A 21,886-nucleotide genomic window follows, 5' to 3' on the forward strand; every position below is an offset into this window, starting at 1 on the left:
GTGGTGAGGAGGTTAAGATTAGTCAGATCAAAAAGGTTCCTGTTTTCCAGCTAGAATAGGGGGAAAAATTTTTTTTTCTGGAAAATTTACTGAATCGTAGGGTCAAACATAAGGAAATCAACCCTGAATATTCATTGGAAGGACTGATGCTGAAGCTGAAGTTCCAATACTTTGGCCACCTGATGCAAAGAACTGATTCAGTGGAAAAGACCCTGATGCTGGGAAAGATTGAGGGCAGGAGAAGGGGACGACAGAGGATGAGATAGTTGGGTAGCACCACCGACTCAATGGACATGAACTTGAGGAAAGTCCAGGAGATAGTGAAGGACAGGGAAGTCTGGTGTGCTGTAGTCGATGAGGTCCCAAAGAGTCAGACGCAACTTAGCGACTGAACAACAGCAAGGTTAAGCGATCCGAGGTGCACATAGGCAACACAGAGCAGACTTTTCCTTAGGAACCCTAAATTCTAGGAGACATTGGGGCATTAGTGTCATTTACATGAGGGAACACAAGGGTCATTCTTGGAGTTTTGTGGGCTTAGACGGTTACAACCTACATTTTGCGGGGAGCTTGGATATTAGTTGACCCGGGGTGAATCGTATTTAGGATCTTAACAATGGAACAGTATGAAAGAAAGACAGGAGGACATGTCTGAACCCAGGTAAACATGTGATCCCGACTGCATTTAAACATGACCGTGCAACCAAAGTCTGATGTCAAAGAAAGAGTAGATTCTGGAAAGAGTAAATGTATGCAATAAAATAATTCAATCATAGTGAGAGGGTTGCCAACCCACAGGTTAAAAAGGTGAGAGAAGTCTAGAAAGGATTAATAAATACATGCTAAATTAATCATCTTAAGTAGAACAGAATTTTAAAAGCCTTATCTCTCAATTTTAATAATTAGAGAAATATAGTTTAAATCATTTTTAAAGCTAAAGGTAACCACAGGTAGAATTTTATAAGTCTAATGATGTAACAATAGTGTCAGCCAGGTATTGTTTCGCTTCATCCAGACCACAGCTCCATGAGGCATGGGGACTGTTTTTATCTTCATCCTGCATGGGAGGAAATTGAGGCACAGGGAAGCTACGGTTTTGCAATGTGCCTTGGGTCATGGAACAAGGGGTCTGCAGACCTGAGACCACCCCCCCAACCTCCTGTCTGAGAATCTCGCTTTTTCCTACCCGGAGAAGGTGCATTTTCCCCATTCCTGGATGAGAAACACAAACATCATCAGAGACAGAAAAATAAAGGAACCAGGAAGGAAAAATTGAAAAGCAGAAAGCATGAAAAAAGATGAGAGGAAACCAAACTTAAAATGTGTCACAATCAACAGAATTGAATTTACCTCCCCAATTAGAAGACAGTGTCGCTTACTAGATAGGATTTAAAAGCAGAACTCAATGTTATGCTGTTTACAAAAGAGGTACCTTAAATAGAAAGGTCCAGAAAAGTAAATGAATAGCAAAGATGTATTAGGTGAGTACAAACCAAAGGGCAATTGAGTAGAAATCTTCCTTTTAAACCAAGTTGTATTCAAAGCCAAAATCATTAAATGGTCCAAAGGAACCATTTAATCTGGATAAATGCATTATACACAGTAATACTGTGAACTTTTTATGAATAGAGAATCTGAGTTTTTAATATTTTAATTGACTGATACATTTTGAACTTTGTAGCCTATAAACAAATAATACATTTTTAAAGCATCCATTGAACACATTTACAAAATCGATCAACTTCTTGGCCACACATTTCAAAACATCAGAAAAAAAATTTCAGGCACATTCTCTAACTTCAAGGCCATAAAACTTCAACTAAAAGGAAACTTTGGGGCAGCAGGGTTTTGAAAGCAATCTCCTCAATTACAACTTGTTCAAAGGAGAATTATTCAAAACTACCATTGAAGACTATTTTAAAAATTACAACTCTATAAATCAAAACTCAGGATGTACCCAAAGTTGTGCTCAGATGAAAAATATCCTTAAAGTTTTACACTGAGAAAAAGAAGCATGAAAATAAATTGAATTCATTAGGAGAACAAAAAGGCTCAGGAGAACAAATTAGTTTTATAACAAAGACAGGAATTAATGAATTTAAAAACAGAATTAGTAAATCTCAAAGGGATCAATGTTTAGCAAGTCTAATCAAGAAAAAAGAAAACACAAAAATATAAATTTTAAAGCAGAATACCTACTGATTCTGAGGATAATTTAACAAATAAAAGAGAATAGCTTAACTCTTTTTTTTTTTTTTTTTTTTTAGCTTAACTCTTTTTTTGAAAGCAAAGACCTTTGAGGAAGACTTTCTCCACCAGATAGCATTAATAAAATGTATTATAAAACTAAGATAATTAAGTCTCTTTGGCATTGCTGAAAAATCAGTAATGACAGATCAATGAAACCTAAGGGAAAACTTAAAAATAAATCCTAGTATGTGAGAAAATATATGAGGGAAAAAACCAATTAGGAAGCAATAGATTATTCCATACATGTTAATGGAAAGATTGGATGCTTAGATGAAAAATCAAATTAGAATCCCACCTCTCACCAAAATAAATTCCAGGTGGATCAAAGAGTCAGATATAAAAAGAAACCATGAACAAACTCCAGAAAACAAAGTGAATATTCAATCAATCCTGAGATGGGAGAGAATTATTAAGCATAAAATCTTAGAAGAAAAGAAATGTGAAGGAAAACACTGGAGTATCTGATTACATTATACATACAATTTTGGATTTCTGTTCTTCAAAAAAAATAAACTTATTTAAAAGGCAAATGTTACACTAGGAAAAATATTGGCAGCAAACATGCAAGAGGTAAATATCTATATTGTGCAAAGCAATCCTAGTTACCAATCAGAAAAACTCATCTTCTCAGTTAAAAAAAAAAAAAAAGCTAAAAATAAAAACACAGCCACAAAGAAAGAAATACAAATAGCCAATAAAATGAAAAACACAGCCTCTCAAATCAAAGAACTGCAAATTGAAACTACAAGGAGAATTGCTTTTTCTCCTCTGGAACTGACAAAATTTTAAATAAATATAATTCAATCCTGAAGAAAGTTGTTATTGGTGGTGGTGGAGTGGGTGGGTTGTTTCTCTCATACTGATGGCAAGAAGGAAAATTAGCACTGCCTTTCTGGAAAACAATTTAGCAGTATGTCAAGGGAGCCTTTACAAGTTCATAACTTTAGCCCAGGAATTCTCCTTCTAGGAAGCTATTCTAATGAAATAATCAATTTATGTCAAGGTCCTTCATATGCATTTTACAATAGTGGAGAAATCAGAAACCAAGTAAGTGTCCAGGATTTAAGCAGTTAAGTAAATCATAGCACATCCATATGATGGGTAATCAAGCAACAATTTTTTTTTAAACCCATCCTTTGAAGACTATAATAAAGTAGGAAAAAGTCATGATGTAATATTTTTTGAAAGGATCACACAAAAGTATTATATAGGATGTTACCAATTAAAAATAGATATCTAACACGCATAGAAAATGCTTGGAAAATACATATATTGTTTTCTGTGGGATGTTACATGTGATTTTTTTGGTTACATTTTACTTGCAGTGAGAATGCATGACAATATGTATGTGTGTGTGTTTTAATGTAAAGAGGGATCATTTTGTTTTTCCTCCCTCCACAAAGCCCCACTTCTCATCTTCCACAGAAACACATTTTCTATCAACAGGGCTTCAAAGTAAAGTTGAATGGCTCACTCATTTTTTACACGTAATTTTCTCAGAGAAGCACAATAAAAGTTCCTTCCTAAAGGGTTCCCCTTCAGATCTAGCAGGCACTGGCCTCAGTGGACGTAAGCCTAGGCTGGGGTCCTCCCTCTCCCAGGCAGGGGTGACGCTTATAGCCCCTCTGTGGCCGCAGGATGATTACGGGAGGACCTAGAACCAGTGTCCAAGCAGGTGGAGTTCTGCTTGTTAGGTGTGATCCGAGGCCCGGCTGGCATTAGCTCTTCAGCACCGGCTCTGGGTGGGTCAGGCTCTGGGGGCCCAGCGATGACGCGGGAGCGCCCCATCCAGTCGAGAGAAACTGCCAGCCCGCAGGTGCTTCCTGCAAGGTCAAGGCCTTTGGAGCAGGCTGGTGCAGGGGGCGCGGGGCGGGCGGGCGGGAGGGCGGGGCAGGGGCGGTGGGCGGGGTCTCAGGGCAGGGGCGGGCTTCGGGGAGGAGCCAGAGTTCAGGTTCAACCCCGCTGTGCCGCCCGCGCCCAGAGACGCAAGAATACACTTGAAGACTGGTCCTCTGTCCCAGCGCTGCCCCTCACTCCTGCTTCTTGCCGAGCCCCATTCTTATTTCACGCGCATGGTTTGCATTGATCCTTACTCACTCACAGACCACTTGCTCTTTCTCTGTTATTTCTGATTCAAAACTTCTTTCCTCTTTCTTCTTGGAAGTATTTTTGTGCTCTTTCGTAATTTGGCATGGCAATTGTTAATTTGTGACTGGTTTATTTGTACTTTTATTTACATTAAATAACATTCACAAATTATAAGTAACGAATGACACCTCTTAGAAAGGGGAATCAAGAAATGAGGAAAATGCCCCCCAAAATTAGCATTCTGAAGCACTAAGTTTGGGACATGGTGGGTGCAAAGTGAACTCTGTTGTACAGAGAAACCATTCTATTTTAACAGTCAAGTCAATCTCCAAATTCCTCCTCCCTCTGTTACGCTAATCACTAGGCTTCCCTAAACTCTCTCTCGCTGGGAGGTGCTGTGCTCAGTTGCTTCAGTTGTGTCTGAATCTTTGCAATCCTATGGGCTGTAGTCCACCCGACTCCTCTGTCCAGGGGCTTCTCCAGGCAAGAATACTGGAGTGGGTTGCCATGCCCTCCTCCAAGGGATCTTCCCCAGCCAGGGATTGAACCAACGTCTTCTTCATCTCCTACATTGCAGGCGGATTCTTTACTGCTGAGCCACTGGGGAAGCCTGGTGCTAAGAGGTGGCCAGTGCCTTTTTGCCTCCAGGATTTTTGCCTTAGGGTAGATCCAGATGCAGACAGCGCTCTTTCTCCAGCTGGAAAGAATCATTCAACCTTTCTCAACCAGGATCTGAGAATTAAACCCTACAGAAAAGACCTGGAATGACCATCTTTCTGATACCACCTGGAATGGTACACAGTTAGTACCATCCTTGATGTATAAGAGGGAAGTTGCTTGTTTTTTATCATAGATGCCTAAGGGGACCCAGGCTTCTCTTCCCCAGGACCAAATGAAAAACGCTGCAACACTAGGAGGAGACGATGCCAAAAATCTTACAGGGGTGGGAATCCTTGGAGGGAGCCAAGGTGAGGAAAAGGGAGGGGTTCCTGTAAGCTGCGTCAGCCACATCTATTTGTGGGCTGACATTTGTCAAGACAGGAAAGCTACATTCTGTCAACTTTTCCATTTTTCAACTTTGGGGTGGTTTTGTTTGCCCCTGGCGATCCCATGCATCTCAGTGCAGGCCCCCACCAGCAAGGGATGGGACCCTCATCCCACAGACCTTCTCCATGTGTTCAGTGGCTTGGCACATGTCATGCGGACTCCTTGCCACCCTGCGCTTTCCTCCCCCCTCCACTGTGGGCACGGCTGCCGCCGCCCAGGCTAGTGTGAAACCCTGCACTCCTGCTCTCATAGCATAGCTGCTGGGGGATTTTTTTTCATAAGATATTCTCCTTCCACTTAATAGAGTCTCCTCCATCCCCTGAGACTTGGCTACAGCCTCCCAGAGGCTGAGCTGGAAGGGAATATGGGTGAGATAGGACTTCCCTGGTGGCTCAGACGGTAAAGTGTCTATCTACAATGCCGGAGACCTGGGTTTGATCCCTGGGTCGGGAAGATCCCCTGGAGAAGGAAATGGCAACCCACTCCAGTACTCTTGCTAGAAAATCCCATGGATGGAGGAGCCTGGTGTCCATGGGGTCACAAAGAATCGGACACGACTGAGAGACTTCACTTTCTTTCTTTCTTTCTATGCTACGTTCCAAGTGGCACCTCATTGAGCATCCCCAGCCCCACTCTACCTCCCACCCCACTTGGATGCCTACTTCCTGGCTCTGTGTGCTGCCCAAGAGTTTCCCTGGCAACCACCATCCCCTGGTGGCTTGGGAATAGTGGCCCTGGGAACCCACCAACCCTATCACACCTGGTTCTTTTGTTTTCCCAAGAAGTTCATGGGATCTGCCTGCCAATAAAGCCCCCAGACAGGCACGGACATGCTGAGAAGGGCCAGATGGGCTCAACACCCCCACAATAGAAGGGGCACAGAGTCTAGTGAGTAAACCTCCTTTTGAAAATGTTAAACATGTTTCAGCTGAGCCAATACATGCAGTGACACAGTGGTGACGGTGCTCAGAGGCTGGTTACAGCCTGAACTCAGGGTTAAAAGACAGTTTGGCTTCTGGTTCCACCATAGACCTTGGACATTGTACATGTACTTAATCTCTCTAGAGTCATGCTGCTTCTACTGACCATGCTCTGGGACAGGGAACTCATCACTCTAAAAGACCATTCATTCAACAAACTCATGGTTGCCAGGGCAGGGGGAAGGATGAGGGGGAAGAGATAGTTAGGGAGCTTGGGATGGACATGTACACACTGCTCTATTTACAATGGATAACCAACAAGGTCCTACTGTCTTGCAGGGTACTCTTCTCAATGTTATGGAGCAGCCTGGATGAGAGGGAGTTTAGAGGAGAATGGATACGTGTATATGTATTCCACCTAAAACTATCACAACATTGTCAATTGGCTATATTCCAATATAAAATAAAAGTTTAAAAAAATAATGATTCAACCCAATCTGCAGACAACTCTGACTTAGAACTATCTTCCTAATCTTTGTTCAAATTAAATTCCTTGTAGTTTCTGACCTGGGTCCTAACACTGTCTTCTGTAGCCACACAAAAATTCAAGCAACATAGGCTAGAGGTTAAACCATTGCCTTCTAGGCAGATACAGGCTTGGGGTCTTGCTCCACCTCTTAAGCACCCTGACCTTGGGCAAGCTAGCCTCAGGACATCCAGGAAATGGGATAATTCACAAAAAGCCCTTAGCACAAAGCAAAGCATTTAGCACAGGCGGAGGACCCAGTGAAGCAGGCTCGTCTTCCCTCTTCCACTGTGCCTGTGTGTGTTTAGTTGCTTTGGTCGTGTCTGACTCTATACGACCCCATGGACTGTAGCCCTCCAGGATCCTCTGTCTCTAACATTCTCCAGGCAAGAATACTGGAGTGGGTTGCCTATGCCCTCCTCCAGGGGAATCTTCCCCACCCAGGGATCAAACCTGAGTCTCCTTTCTCTCTTGCATTGCAGGCAGATTCTTTACTGCTGAGCCACTGGGGAAGCCCCTTAAATATTTGAGAATTCAGGTTTCATCTTCTTCAGTCTAAAGGTCTCTGATCCTTCAACACAGGACTCTGTCCCGATCAGACTCCACTCTCTTGCTCACCCTCCTCCTTGTTCATCAATGTCTCCACCAGTTGGAGGTCCCAGACTGAACACTGTGCCCCAAGGATTAGGCAACCTCTCATTTTCTCACCATTAGTTTTTAATGCAGCTTGAGAGTGGCCCATAGCAAGGGCAAGCATCTCCCAGAACAAGCAAAATGACCTGGAATTAGGGAGTGAGAGTCAGAGCACGTCTCTGTTTAGGTATAGCACTTTGGACAATCCTATCCTCTAGCCCCACAGCCTGTTTTGTTAATATTCCCTGAGTTCAACTGCGCAGGCCCTGCCTGATCTGTGCCTGGTGACCAGCACCCCCACACCACTCGGCCCGCCACCAGACTGAGCCACAGCTGAGTTCAGGCCAGGGGTGTTAAGCCAAGTGGAGAACCAGGTAGGACTCCTAAGTGTCAAGAGGCTCGTGTCCTGTTTCCAGGACATGACTCGTTTATTCCCATCCTTCAGATCTCAGCTGAAATATAACTTCTCTGGAGAGACCTTCCAAGCAGGACCCACCTGAGTAGGTTTCCTCTCCAACCCCATTACTTTAAAAAAAATCATTGCAACCTTGTTTCTTTTAACACCTCAACAGTACGTGCCATGTACCGTAGATTTGTAAGTATATGCCTGGGCTCAAGTTGTTATTGGTCTCCATGGACATCCCTAGCAAGGTGCTGGGGATCTGGCCTGGGAGCCCATTTCTCTGCCTTCGTTTTCCGGCTGATAAAAGCAGTGGTTTATCAGACCCATGCAGATCTTTAAACAGAGAATGCCCAAATGTTGAGCTCACTCCCTCCACCCTCTGCTCTCTGGACCATTTCATACTGGTCTTCCCCACTCCCTTCTTTCCTCCATCAGATCTGCTTCCTAAATGACATTCTCCACCCCAGAGAATGCATCCACTTTCTCAAGAATGCATCCTCACCTCCTAAGTCTAAACATTGAGCCAAGTCTGTCCCCTGAGCTGTAATGTTCAATTATGAATCACTTGCTGAGTAACAATAACATTAATGGTTATTGAGCCCTACAGTTCACCAGGCATTGTGTTAGCCATTAAATATACCTTAGATAGTAAAACACACATATAACCCCTCATGGGATTTATAGTCTACCAGGGAAGACCGTGTAGAACAATAACAACTCAAGACACATGTATGTACTTTCAGATCTATGGTACATACTGTTGAAGGTGTTAAGATAAACAAGGTTGCAATGATTTTTAAGTAATGGGGTTGGAGAGGACTCCTACTCAGCTGGGACCTGCTTGGAAGGTCTCTCTACAGAGAGGTTATGTTTCAGCTAAGATCTGAAGGATGGGAAGGAATGAGTCATTTACAGACCAAGGGGGTGAGCTTTTCAAGAAGAGGGAACAGCATGTACAAAGATCCTGAGCTGGCAAAGAGCATGGTTGTGGAGTGGCTGGAAGGAGAGGGATATGGATGGGCATGTGACTGTGCAAGGCCTGAGCTGCAGAGGGGACTCCAGGGGCCGTGTTAAGGGGTCAAAGGCAAGTGCAGTGAGAGGCCTCTGAAAGTTTTAAGTCAGAAAGTAATACGACCTCGTTCATTCTAAGACTATCACTCTGCACCTTGTGGAGAATAAATTGGAAATGGGCAAGAAAACTACTAGGAGGATGAGTTAGAAGGCCATTGCACAGACCAGGCAAAAGAAAATGGTGACTTAGAAGGGTGGTGGCAGCAGAGTGGAGCCCTTGCGTGCCTCCTGTGTACCCGGCCAAGACTGAGTGTCCCGTGTATTAAGCCTCTGTTCAAAGCCATCACTTTTGTTGCTGTTTAGTCACTAAGTTGCGTCCGATTCTTTGCAACTCCCTTCTGCAGCACACAGGCTTCCCAGTCCTTCACCATCTCCCAGAGCTTGCTCAAACTCATGTCCATTGAGTCGGTGATGCCATCCAACCATCTCATCCTCTGCTGTCCCCTTCTCCTCCTGCCTTCGATCTTTCCCAGCATCAGGGTCTTTTCCAGTGAGTAGGTTCTTCACATCAGGTGGCCATAGTATTGGAGCTGCAGCTCCAGCATCAGTCCCTCCAAACTCATCCCGCTGCCCCTCATTTCCCTCTGCTTTTCTGTTTCTATCTTCTTTTTCTTAAGAACCTTTCCAGGTAGTATTAGTTTGGGGCTGCAAATCACAGGGAATCCAAACAAACAGTAGCTTGAACAAAATAGAAGTTTCTTTCTTATGCAAAAGAAGACTGGGAAAGGGTCAGTAAGAATCAGGGGTGGTGCTTCATGGCATTAGGAACCCAGGCTGCTTCCGCCTTGTCCTGCCATCCTTGGTGTATGGCTTCTTCCTCATAGTTCAAGAAGGCTGCCAGAGTTCTAGCTATCCCATCTACATTCTAGCCAGCAGGAGGGAGGAAGAGACAGAATAATGTGTGCTTTTTTTTTTCTCTAAAGACATTTCTTAAAAGTAACACATGTCATTTCCATTCACATTCATTGGTCATTCACATGGCTGGGAAAATGTAGTCTTTATTGTTGGCAGCCACTACTTATTGCTGGGCTCTTTTACCAGTGAAGAAGGGGAGAAGGACTATTGGGGCATAACTATCTCATCGGCTCAAAACTGTTCACTATCTCTGTGCCTATGCCCACCCCATTCAGCCCTTATTCAGACCTTAAGCCCCATGGTTCTTACACTGTAATGTCTCTCAGACTCAGCTCTTCCTGCTGCCTCCCAGACACAGATCCCTGTCATCTTACACTGGATTGTAGAAGTAGCTTCTCTGACCTCAAATTACACTATCACTAGGTACATTCTGTTTCCCCTAAAAGTCCTGCAGTTGCTACCTTTAGAAGGTTATGTCATATTCCTTGTTTTAGAGTTCAAGGTCTTCTATAGTTGGACATCACTGGTAGCTCAGACGGTAAAGTGTCTGTCTACAATGTGAGAGACCTGGGTTCGATCCCTGGGTTGGGAAGATTCCCTGGAGAAGGAAATTGCAACCCACTCCAGTTCTCTTGCCTTGAAAATCCCATGGATGGAGGAGCTTGGTGCAGGCTACTATCCATGGGGTTGCAAAGAGTCGGGCACGACTGAGCGACTTCATAGTTAACCTACACTAGAACCCATTTGGTTCAATTTCAGTAATATTAGCAATGATTGTAATGCCTGGGTGCTAAGTCACTTCAGTCGTGTCTGACTCTTTGCAACCCTATGGACCTAACCCTCCAGGCTCATCTGTCCGTGGGCTTCTCTAGGTAAGAATACTGAAGTGGGTTGCCATTTCCTTCTCTAGGGGATCTTCCCAACCTAGGGATCTAACCCGGGTCTCTTAGGTCTCCTGCATTGGCAGGTGGGTTTTCTACCACTAGCGCCCAGGAAGCCAATGATTATAATAACACCTCATATTTCTAAATGTAAGCTTTCATTGTCTACAAAATTGAAAGCAGTGACACCTGAAGTCAGAAAACCCTGGCTCACAGCCTAACACAGAGCACCAGTTGCGTGACCTTGGGCAAGTCACGTGTGTGTGTGTGTGTGTGTGTGTGTGTGTGTGTGTGTATGTGTGTGTGCTCAGTTGTGTCTGACTCTTTGGGACCCCATGGACTGTAGCCCACCAGGATCCTCTGTCCATGGACTTTTCCAAGCAAGAATACTGGAGTGGGTTGCCTTTTCCTACTCCAGTGGATCTACCCAACCCAGGGATCAAACCCACGTCTCTTGCATTTCCTGCATCGGCAGGCAGACTCTTTACCACTAGCACCACCTGGGAAGCCAGGCAAGTCATTTACCCTCTATTAAATAAGACAAGTGCCTATGAGTGTAGATGGCTCATGGTTCTTGGGGAACACTGGATCTTTTCCTTTGTTGAGCCTCATTCTTCTGATCTGTAGGTTGGAGATATAAGCCTGTCTCACCTACTTCCTATATATAAGTATGAAATTCAAATAAGAGAAGCCACAAAAAGCTGGGCAACACATAAAATCCAGGACTCATGCTCTTCTGCTTCTCCCAATGACCCAGAGAAGCAAGCAGGCAGAATAGAGTCCAGAGACCCTGTTTAGTGGATTAGAACATGGCAACTCAATGAGGCTTGGTGATTCGTCCTGTCCCCAACTCACAGGGCAGAGGCGGCCTGGGACCCCGGGACCCTGACTGCCTGCTGTCATGTACTTGGGTTATTTGTTGAATTAGGGAGTTGTCTTCTGTGATTGTGCTGGGGCCAAAGGAGAAAAAGCAAACTGTGCAAAGCGAATTAACTTTTATTTTCAGTTGGGGCTCTGAGGTCAACTTATCATTTGTTTAAGGGCATGCTACCTGCTACCTAGATGGAAATTGTGATTGGTGCTGTAGAAAAACAAACAGCAACTTTTAGTGGGAAGCCACTTCCTGTTAGCAGGTACAGGTGGAAATGGCCCATCATCTTTGAATTCCGTGATGTCAGATTTTAGGGGGTGGCGCAGGCGGGGATGGAGACTGGCTAGACGTTTTCTGAGAAAGTACATGTCAAAATTAATAAAGTAAACAGCTGTATTGTCAAACTTACAGAGTTAAGTAAATGTGAATACAGTTAACTGGGTAGTAGCTTTGTAATTATTTTGTCAAGTTTAACATATGAAATTGCTCCCACTTAGTTACCAGCATTCTTAATTTGTTTTGTTCTTGTTTATAATTTAAACTGTGGATTTTATTTAGGGAGTAAATGTGTCTTGAGGCTTTTCATTATTGCAGAAATTAGACTATATCCTCCTGTGTTTGCCAGACTGTTGCTGCGGCCAAATTAGGCAAAGCCGGAGGGCTCATGAGACTGAGCCAGGGTCTCGGGAGTCTAGTTAAGGATGACCTCAAGCCTGAGGAAGGAGAAGGAGAACCATCATTTGTTGAGTACTGGATTCTTGCATTCGTCATCCCATTTAACCATCCCAAGAATCTTTTATGGTGTCATCTCCATTGCATTGATGGAAAACCTGAAGCCAAGGGCAGTGGGGGTAACCCACCACCACTGAGGGTTATTATTAATTGTGGATAACCCACCACCATTGAGGGTGCTTAATTGCCTCTCACCCAGCAGATGGTAAGTGTTTAAGAGAGTGTTTTCTAGAATGCCAGCACTTGTAGGAGGTTAGGCTTTATTATTTGTTTTTTGGCTGTGCCATACAGAATATGAGATCTTAGTTCCCTAACCAGTGATTGAACCCACCCCCCGTGTAGTGGAAGTGCAGTGTCTTAGCTACTGGACTGCCAGGAAGTCCTGGTTAGGTATTATTATTTTTTTTTTTTGGTAGGCATTATTTTTGAATAAGTCAGGGACACTATCCTCTTGTTCATGGCTTTTCATTCTATGCACTTTCTCTTTGTGCCCTGCACTCTGTGAGGTAGGTGGGGCAGGAGTAATTTTTCCATCTTAGAAGCGAAGGAATGGAGGCTTTGAGAGGTATGTGAGGCAAAATCTCACTGCTGGCCCAGGGATCCTGCCTGGAGAGGGAGGGTCCTCTGCTGGGACACGTCCGTGCTGATGGCCCAGCATCTCCTCTGAGGTCCCCTCGGCAGCCGGGGAGCCATCCAGCCTGGGCATCCCCTGGGCTTGGCTCTCCTTGATCCACTCAGTGCTTGAGATTTCAGAGCCCAAGGTCACTTAAGCTAACAAGCGCATGACCTTGTATTTGGGTGAGGGGGTGATGATGATGCCTGTGGAGATCTTCGTTTTAGGAAATAATCATATTTCCTGGAAAGTCTGTGCAAAATCGTGCCATTGCTTGAGGGTGTTTCATAAAATCACTCATCAAAGTAGAAGCTAACAGATAAGTGTTTGCTTAAGGAATCATCATCATTATCATTACCACCATCCTCCTTATCAACAACCTCAGCTCTAATCAAGACAGATTTTACCAAAAATAAAATAAAGGAGGCCTTTTGAGGACCTGACTCGCAGAGGGCTCTCCTCCATGGTGCCTTCTCTGTCTGTCTCCCTCATTTCAGTGAGTCAGTTTTTCCTCCCCATCTGTTTGCTGTTTGGCACTTTATACAACTGTCTGGGCTCTTTCATTTTGCTTCTGCGGTTGCTCAGCTCCAACGTGTTCCCTCCTGACGCTTCCCCTTTGTTCTGGCAGGCTCCTCTCATCTGCTGGTTTCCAGCCCTATGAAGTGTCAGAGGTGGGTTGTAGTTTTCAGGCAGCATTTTGTTGCCTGGCAACATGTAACAAGCATCTTCTGTGATGGCTGCATCCTGTAAAATAGAGCCAGGGCTGGGCCGCTGGGATGGAGCAGGCTCCGGGGGCCTCTCCAGGGTGGTTGGGGAGGAGGAGAGGGGAGAACGACAGACAGGCAGGCTCAGGTGACTCGGAGTGTAACGTTCTGACTCTTCTGTAACAGAGGGGGCGCCAGCTTACCCTCTCCTGTTCTGTTTCAGGAATCACAGGTGTTCAGTGGTCAGAAGTCCTGGGTAGGAGCCATCAGAGGTTCTGTTTGATTTGGTGGCCACCTGCTATGGCTGCCCGAGGGGTGGCCAGCTGTATCCGGGTGGAGGTTGCTGGATGCTTTCCACTTGAGCCAAGCTCTTAGTTCATCTTGTTCCCCATGGGATGGAAAAGGCCTCCTGTCTGTAAAGATAACTGGCTTCTATATCTGCAGTCAGCCCAGCCACACGCTCCCCAGAGACTGGGTGGAGGTTGAGTGGGGGTAGAGTGTCATCAGAGAAACACCTACCTTAGAACTGGAAAAATCCTCACGTTTTACTTGAAGAAATCGAGGTCCAGAGAAGGGAAGCGACTTGTCTGGATCACACAAGTTGGAGAGCATCCAAACTCCCTGTTGAGTGGCTCTCTCCTGGGGCTGACTGTCGGGTGAATGACAGGCTGAATGATGAGTACCTTGTGGAGGAGGAAGAGGCAGCACCGTGAGGAGAAGCCTAGTGTACTTGGGCCCTGCACGCTCCCCTCCAGCCTCCATTTCCTTACCTGGAAAGAATGATGTTTGTGGGGCTAGAGGCAGCCCCAAGTCTCAGTGACTCCCAGAGACAAAGCCTACCCAACAGGCAAAGCACCTCCTGCCCAGGTGTTTGGTGGTATGACCATGGTTGTTTTCTCCCTTCCTTAAAAAGGCCCAGAGGTTGGGAGCCCTGGGCCTCTGGTTAATGCTCCCTAGGAGAATCCCATTCTGCCAGGAAAACCTCTCAGCACAGCCACGTCATGTTCCTGAGGACACCTGTCACCCTCAGGCCCATTTAGGAAATCTGTGTCTTTCCAAAATGGTCCCATAAGGCATCAGAGAGGCGAGCTGCAGCTGCCCACTCCTCTACCTGGCCAGCTCTCCAACCTGTGTTGGGGGCTGCAGCTGCATGGGGCTGGGGCCCCCTGCTGTCTCAATGGAGCAGATGGAGCTCCAAAGAGGGCTGCTGATGGCACATGGGATTTAATACCACCCTCTCCAGGTCCTGCAAATGAGAATAAACTCCAGGTGGGTCATCTGTCTTCTGCCTTGCTCCTTCTCTTCCTCCAGCAAGAATCTCTCAGTTCAGGAGGCAGAAGAAAGAATTTGGGATGCTCTGGGCTCTTCTTCTCCAGCTGGATCGCTTCATTCTGTTCCTGGGGCCACAGAGATGAGCAAGGAGGCTCCAGCACAGGAGCCTTTCCTTCCAGCTGCTGCTCTTGTAGACCTTGGGGGCGTGCCAGCTCTGAAGATTTAGAAGTTCCTCTAGCAAGAAAGCCCCGCTTGGGGCATGGGCTGGGGTGTGCGGGTGCTGACTGTCTCCATTCCCTTTTCCACATAAAGTCCTGAGCTTCAGAACTCGACGTCTTTCTAACGTGTTCTAGGATCTTCCAGTTAATCATATGAACCAAGGTCTGGGTGCTTTGGCTGTGGCACTGGCAGGCCTGGACCAGCCCCCTGAGAGCCTGCCCGAGACTTTGTCACTCTTTACGTGGCCAAAGCCCGCCCCCGGAAGTCCAAGGATGTGTGCCATCTGGACGCCCAAGCTTGTGGAAAGAGGTTAGAGGTTAGAGGCAGCTCCCTCCACAGCCAGGGCCCAAAGCCCCACAGCCAGGCTCCCCAGATGGGTTTGGTTGCCTCTGCCGAGTTAGAATTCTTCCCACTCACCTCCTTGGCATCCCCTCTTCTCCGTGGCAGGGGAAGCTGCCCAACTGGAGCTCCCACGTGCTGCCCTGGAATCCCCACTGCTCTGGGAAACAGTAACAAGAAAACGCCCTCCCAGGGTATTTATTCCATCCGGCTTCTCTTTGTTCTTGGTTACGGAGCAGCCCCCACCTCCCTCCCACTCTAACGCTGCCCAGGTGAGACTGCAGCTCCGGGCCCTCCTCAACATTGCCTCGCCTGGGGAGCTGCCTGCCTTGAATTCTCTTGGAAGGCAGAACGGAGAAAGACACCCTTCTTCCCTTTGAGGCTCTAGCTGGGACCACTGCCTATGCGGCACTGCACTCCAGGGGGCGCCATTCACATTGACTGCTGTGTGAATGGCGCTCCCCGCAGTTGCGCAGCGCACAATCTGCGCTGCTGTAACAGGGCCGCCCTGGCTCTGGTTCCCTCCCTCGTGAAGGTGGCTCCTTGTAATATAGATCCAGGCTCAGATACCCAAGAAAGGGCGCATCCCCAGAAATCTCTCCTATCAGCCTTACTGGGCCTTCACTTCAGAGGCATGTGCGTGCTAAGTTGCTTCCGTGTCCTAAGCATCCTAGACTCTTCCATGCTGAGTAGTGTCCGACTCCGTGAGACCCTATGGAGTGTAGCCCACCAGACTCCTCTGTCCATGGGATTCTCTAGGCAAGAATATGAAGTGGGTTGCCATGCCCTCCTCCAGGGGATCTGCCCAACCCAGGGATCGAACCTGCTTCTCGCAGGCGAATTCTTTACCACTTAGCGCCACCTAAAGGCGTAATAGTGTCAAAGATGGGGCTGAGGAATCCGCCAGACCCAAGCTCACACTTAGATGTTTTTATTTTGTGCAAGTTCCTTCATCTGGCTGAGCCTGAGTTTCCAACTCAGGAAAACAGGAAATGACAATTGCAAACCTTGTTATTGTGAGGATTAAGTGAGATGATACACAGAAAGGTTTGGCCCACATGGTACATGGCTGTCATTTGACAAATGATGATGACTGTTACTTTTAAAAATAAGATTATATATCCAGTCCTACCCACTTCATAGAGTTAGCCCCAGAAATAAAAGGAGATGAGAAATAGATCATCACTAAGGTCTTTGATGAAATATCTTGCAAGAATCCCAACCACTGTTATTCTTGTCTCCGTATATAAAACACTAAGATCCATGAAGCCTCTTTGCTTCCGAATGACACTCTGTGATTGATGTTGGGAAAAGGTTCAACTAGGAGAGAAAAAAACTCCCAGGTGGAAGACCATGGCCCAGGAGGGTGGAATTGAATGAAAACCAAAGACAGCAGCTGTGAGAAACCAGAGGCTCATAGACGGGAGTGAGATGAGATCAGGCTTAAGCATCACCTCCCCTGGACTGTTGTTTACCCACTGCCTCCTTCCGCCGATTCTCAGAGCTTCCTCCTAGTGCCTGACCACTGGGGCTGGCTCGGGACCGTGGAAAAGGGCAAGCCCCAGGAGCAAGCACACGATTAGATCCTGCGGTGGGAGGGACAGAGAGGACCATGGGGCTAAGGGTGCGCTGCAGCAGACGCTCGATCCAGGAAGGCTTTCTGGAGGAGGGAATTTTCTGGGCCTGAGGGTACTCCAGCCAGAGGGACCAGCACAAGAAGAGCTTAGAGGTGGGGGAGCACAGGGTAGGAGAGGAAGTAAGTAGTTGCTTGCCAGGGGATCAGTGAGGCTGCAGCTGTACTCAAGGTTAGAGTGGTGGGCAGGGGCCAGGCCAGTCTAAGGAGTTTGGATTTAATCCTCTATCATAGACAACAGTAACCAACCTTACTTATTTGCTTTTTTCTTTTATTCCAGTAATGCAGGAACGATGGTTTTGAGATACCCGACTTCTGCTGTGGGTGTGCCATGGGTTATAAATCATTTCTACCAGCCTAGCTGGAGTCCCAGCCCGTCTTTTCTGTTGGAGAAAGCAAATCAGAGTATAAGACAGCGAGAGTGATGTTATGATAGTGATAACCTTGAAAGTACCTTGTAAATCCTTCTCAGATGTCAACTCTTCAACTACTGTTAGTCCTGGAGAGGTTGTGGGTGTGTCAAAGTGTATCTCCACACTGGGAATGCCTGAGGTATTCTCCACACTGAGGCTGAAGAATAGCCCACCGCCCCCCATTCTAGACTAGTGGGGAGCCACTGGTGGGTTTTGAGTGGGGGAGAGTCCTTTGTCTTGGAAAGACTTCCCTGGCTCCAATGTGTGAGGGGAGCACAGGATGACTGTGAGTCAAGGAGACTGGTTGGGAGATTGCTGCCACGATGGACATGGGACAGGATGCCACCTCTATAGCAGTGGCGGAGGTGGTGGCGGGGATGGGAGTGAGGAACAGATTTGAAAGAAGTAGAGGAGGTACTTCCCTGGTGGTCCAGTGGTTAAGACTCTGTGCTCCCAAGAGCAGGGAGCACGGGCTCCATCCCTGGTTGGGGAACTAAAATCCTGGATACTGCATGTTGTGGCCAAAAAGGAGAAGGAACTAAAGGAGCCCAAATTGACACTACAACTCACTGTATGTGGGGTGATGGTGGAAGAACTCTGCGAACACTCCAGCGTCCTGGAGTAGCCGGGTGGTGTTATTGCCCACAGATAGGAAATGCAGGAGGAAGAGGATGGATCTGGAAGGATCTGGGCATAGGGAGGGGCAGGTGATGAGCAGGGTTCAGATAAGCTGAATTAATTTACCTGCTGTCCCCTGGATATGTCCCATGTTGGCAGGTGGGTCCACGGGTTGGAAGGTCAGAGGGGAGGTTTGCTTTGGTTTCAGAGGCCTGGGAGAACTTCCTAGGTGGTGCTAGTGGTAAAGAATCCACCTGCTGGTGCAGGAGACACAGGAGATGTGGATTCGATGCCTGGGTTGGAAGATGCCCTGGAGTGGGGAATGGCAACCCACTCCAGTATTTTTACCTGAGCAATTCCATGGACAGAGAAGCCTGGTGTGCTACAGTCCATGGGGTTGCACAGAGCTGGACACGACTAAGCAACTGAGCACACACACAGACACACAGAGAGGCCTGGGGGTGGCAGCTGAAACCTCCGCTGGAAGAGCAGAGGGTGGAGGTCTCCGGGCCCTGGGAGGACACGCACATGTGGCCTTATTCTGGTGCAGTCCTCCCCACTTCATCCCAGGAGTCTGACTCTGCGGGGGCTTCCCAGAGCAGGGACTCTGAGCTGTTTCATCTCCTGATATTGGTATCTGACCACCCAGTAGGTACAGGATATAAGCTTGCTGGATAAGCAAAACCAAGCTGAGGCGAAGAAAGACTGGTGGCCCCACAGAGACTGTCAGCTCGATGGAGGCAGGAGCCCCTCCCTTTGTGGGGAGGCTCTCCTCACAGGAGAGGGTGAGGAAGAGATTGAGCCAGGGAGAGGAGCAGAGAGGGGAGAGAGAGAGGGATGTGAAGGGGGTGTTTCAAAGGAGGGAGGGGAGAAAGCGGGTGAGAGAGAAGACAGACAAATAGGCAATGGAGAGGAAGACAGAGAAGGGGGAAGAAGGGAAACAAGGGCCCAGGCAGCCGGTGGCGGTGTGGCCAGTGGAGCCAGCCTGTCCATGCTGCTCTGCTCGACAAGGCCCAACGCTGGTGCTTGGAGAGAGCACCTTTTACCCACCCTGCCTCTCCCTCCATGTCCTCCCAGCTCCTCACCCGGCGCACCCCCTCCCTCCCTGCGCTCCAGCCTCACCCCTGGGGGACTCTGTGTAAAGGCTGCAACCTCAGAGGGTGTCCCTGCTTAGCGCCCCATGCTGCCTGTCAGCATGTGTCAGGCAGCATTTTCTAGCTTTTGTGTTGCTGGGTGTCAGCCTCCTTCACTGGGCTGTAAGTGCCCTGAAGTCGGTGCCAAGGCACATAGTAAGGGCTCACCGACAGTTGTTGACCGAATGAACTCTCCTGGTGAGCCCCAGTGCCTGCCAGATGCTGCTCAGGCTCTTATATTTGTTATCTCACCTAACCATCAGCATGATCCCATGGGAGATGTTTTACATTTTGTTTTATGGAAGGAAAGCCCAAGGCGTGGAGAGATGAGCTCCTTACCCAGGTCATACAGAGAACAGATGGCAGGGCTGGGGTCTGAACGCTCATCCCGTCTCCGCCACGCCACCTCCAAAAAGCGTGGAAGACACGCTTCCCATGGGAACAGTGCTTCTTCCAAACATATTGTTTTTCTCCATTTTCATGCATTTTATTAAACATTTCCAAATCAGGAAACATGGAAATATTTTTTAATAAGAAGAAAGAAAACATTGCAAATAGAGAAACTGACTCAGAAGCCTTTGCCAGATGAACCATCTGGTTTTTAATTTAATAACCATTCAAAGAGGTTGACAGTACTCCCCTTTGCGAAGAAAATGGACTATGGAAGGAATGGCAGCTGGCCTCCCTCAAGTGCTGCAACCATTTGCAAAGTGGGGAAGTCGAACAAAACTTCTCAGCCAAACACAGGGAGGGAGAGACCCCAGGGAAGACAAACACACCCCAAGAAAAGCTGAGCTGATGTTCTTGTTCAGACTTCGCCATAGAGAGGCTGCACCCAGATGTATGACACCAGCCAGATGTCCCGAGTCTCCCAATTTGCCGAAAGTCTTTGAAGAAAGCTACCAGAGAGACATGCAGGCCACCACCTCTGAGAGAGAAAGCCATGCCCACCATATTAACAGAAAAACCACGAGCCGCTTCTGTTTGGTGACATGCCGCAACTTGTTTGTTGGAGTTGTCTGTTTTGGTGGTGATGGTTTTCTTCCCTTATAAAAATAACCAGAGGCTTTGCACCCATGCTGTGAGTTCTTGGGTCTGGAAATAAAAGACTGGATTTAGATTTGCCTTGGAAAGATTCAGGGCTGTCGCCTTGAATTACCTGGTGGAGGGAAACATCCTTACTTTCCTAAATTCAAAGCCAACTCTTTAAAAAATAGGGCATCGACTATAGAAATGAAACAAATGAGCAAGTGACTTCATGGATGCTTGTGTCGTCAGACACGTGGTCCAGGAGGCTGATGATTAGCCCTGGGCCTCCAGGGCCATTTATTTCATACTATAAGATGTTTAGAAGGGAAATTGTTTTTAAGAAAAGAAAAAACTTTTTTTTTTTTTTGGTTTGGTCTTGATGTGAACTCACCTGTAGCTAGAATAATGGAGTAACCCTAAAGTCACCATAATAAACCATTTACTGAGCAGCTGACTTTGAATTTCAGTGACACTCTTTCATGTACCTCAAGCATTTCTCAAATCCTCCTAAACAAAGGCTCATAAGATGCTTAAAAATGGCAGTTTTCTCCCCAAGGCTGGAATCAAATGCCCTTGCATGCTGAGGGCACTTGGTAATTAGGGCTTGATTATACTGGCAACCAACATAAAGGCGGAGGTAGGGATGGGAGTAAGACCCAGGACTCCATGAAAATGTCTTCTGTTAGGTAGAACTTCTCAAGCCCCCTGATCCAAGCCGGTACTTACTCGCCAGTCCCCTGGCAAACTGTCCTGCTGGTGAGGACTAAGCAGGGGCTCCAGCGAGCTAGGACAGGCTGGCATCCACACACACTGTCGCCACGCCCCTCCCCATGCCCTGCTCACTGCAGCCACCTTTTGTTGAATCAGAAAACAGGTTTCTGGCCCAGCTTATTTACTCACTTGCTGTGAGAAGTTAGGGAGGTTGCCTAGTCTCCTGATCTTCTCATTGTTTTATTATAAAATTGGAGTAACAGCTCCTACCCCACTGACCTTGTCCTGCTGGCTTGTAATTAAAACCACATAGGATCACTAATTCATTCATTCAGCAAATATTTCTTTGTCTACTTTGTAGCAGACAAAGTAGAAAAAGTCTTTTTCTTCATGAAGCTTGCATTCTTTTTTTTTCTTTAAAATAAAAATAAAATATATATATATATATTTTTAATTTATCTGGATGTGCCAGGTCTTAGTTGCAGCATGTGGAATCTAGTTCCCTTACCAGGGATCGAACCCTGGCCTCCTGCATTGGGAACACAGCATCTTGGCTACTGGACCATAAGGGATATCCCTGAAGCTGGTATTCTAACAGGTATCGACAGTCAATTAACACAAAAATAAGCCAAACGTGTATTGTGTCAGGGGGTGATATTCTTGTGGAGAAAACTGACGCAGGAGAGGAAGGTGGGGTGTGGTGGGGTGTGGTGGGGTTGGGGCAGCAGTAGTCATAGTAGATTAGGCAGGGAGCACCTTCCTGAGAAGTTGACTTTGAGCAAAAGCCTGCAATTAATTGAGGTGAGAGCCTTCCAGATACAAGGAATGGCAGGGATCCAAACTCTGAGATGGAGTGAAGCTGGGCTACAGAAGGAGCTGTACAGACAGCAGACGGCAGGAACAGAGTGGGTGAGGGGCAGCTCCT

The 21,886-nt window shown here is 46.9% G+C and overlaps 1 protein-coding gene and 1 long non-coding RNA gene across 7 annotated transcripts in view; one reads left to right on the top strand and one right to left on the bottom strand.

The window, feature by feature from the left end:
• KCNN3 (potassium calcium-activated channel subfamily N member 3) overlaps window positions 1–21,886 on the top strand; it is a 174,307-nt gene that overhangs the window by 107,067 nt on the left and 45,354 nt on the right. The gene's annotated exons all lie outside the window — the stretch shown is intronic.
• On the bottom strand, window positions 12,100–15,636 carry LOC123465886. 4 transcript variants are annotated; one of them, XR_006641179.1, is made up of 5 exons: window positions 15,503–15,636; window positions 14,114–14,277; window positions 13,798–14,007; window positions 13,330–13,545; window positions 12,100–12,258 (listed from the first exon to the last, which is right to left on the bottom strand). It is a non-coding gene; the product is annotated as an uncharacterized LOC123465886 (long non-coding RNA). The 4 variants fall into 4 exon arrangements; XR_006641177.1 differs by lacking the exon at window positions 13,330–13,545; XR_006641178.1 differs by lacking the exon at window positions 12,100–12,258 and having other exon boundaries at window positions 13,463–13,634.

Source organism: Bubalus bubalis, chromosome 6 (genome assembly GCF_019923935.1).
Source record: "Bubalus bubalis isolate 160015118507 breed Murrah chromosome 6, NDDB_SH_1, whole genome shotgun sequence".
In the NCBI taxonomy this organism is placed as follows: Eukaryota; Metazoa; Chordata; class Mammalia; order Artiodactyla; family Bovidae; genus Bubalus; species Bubalus bubalis.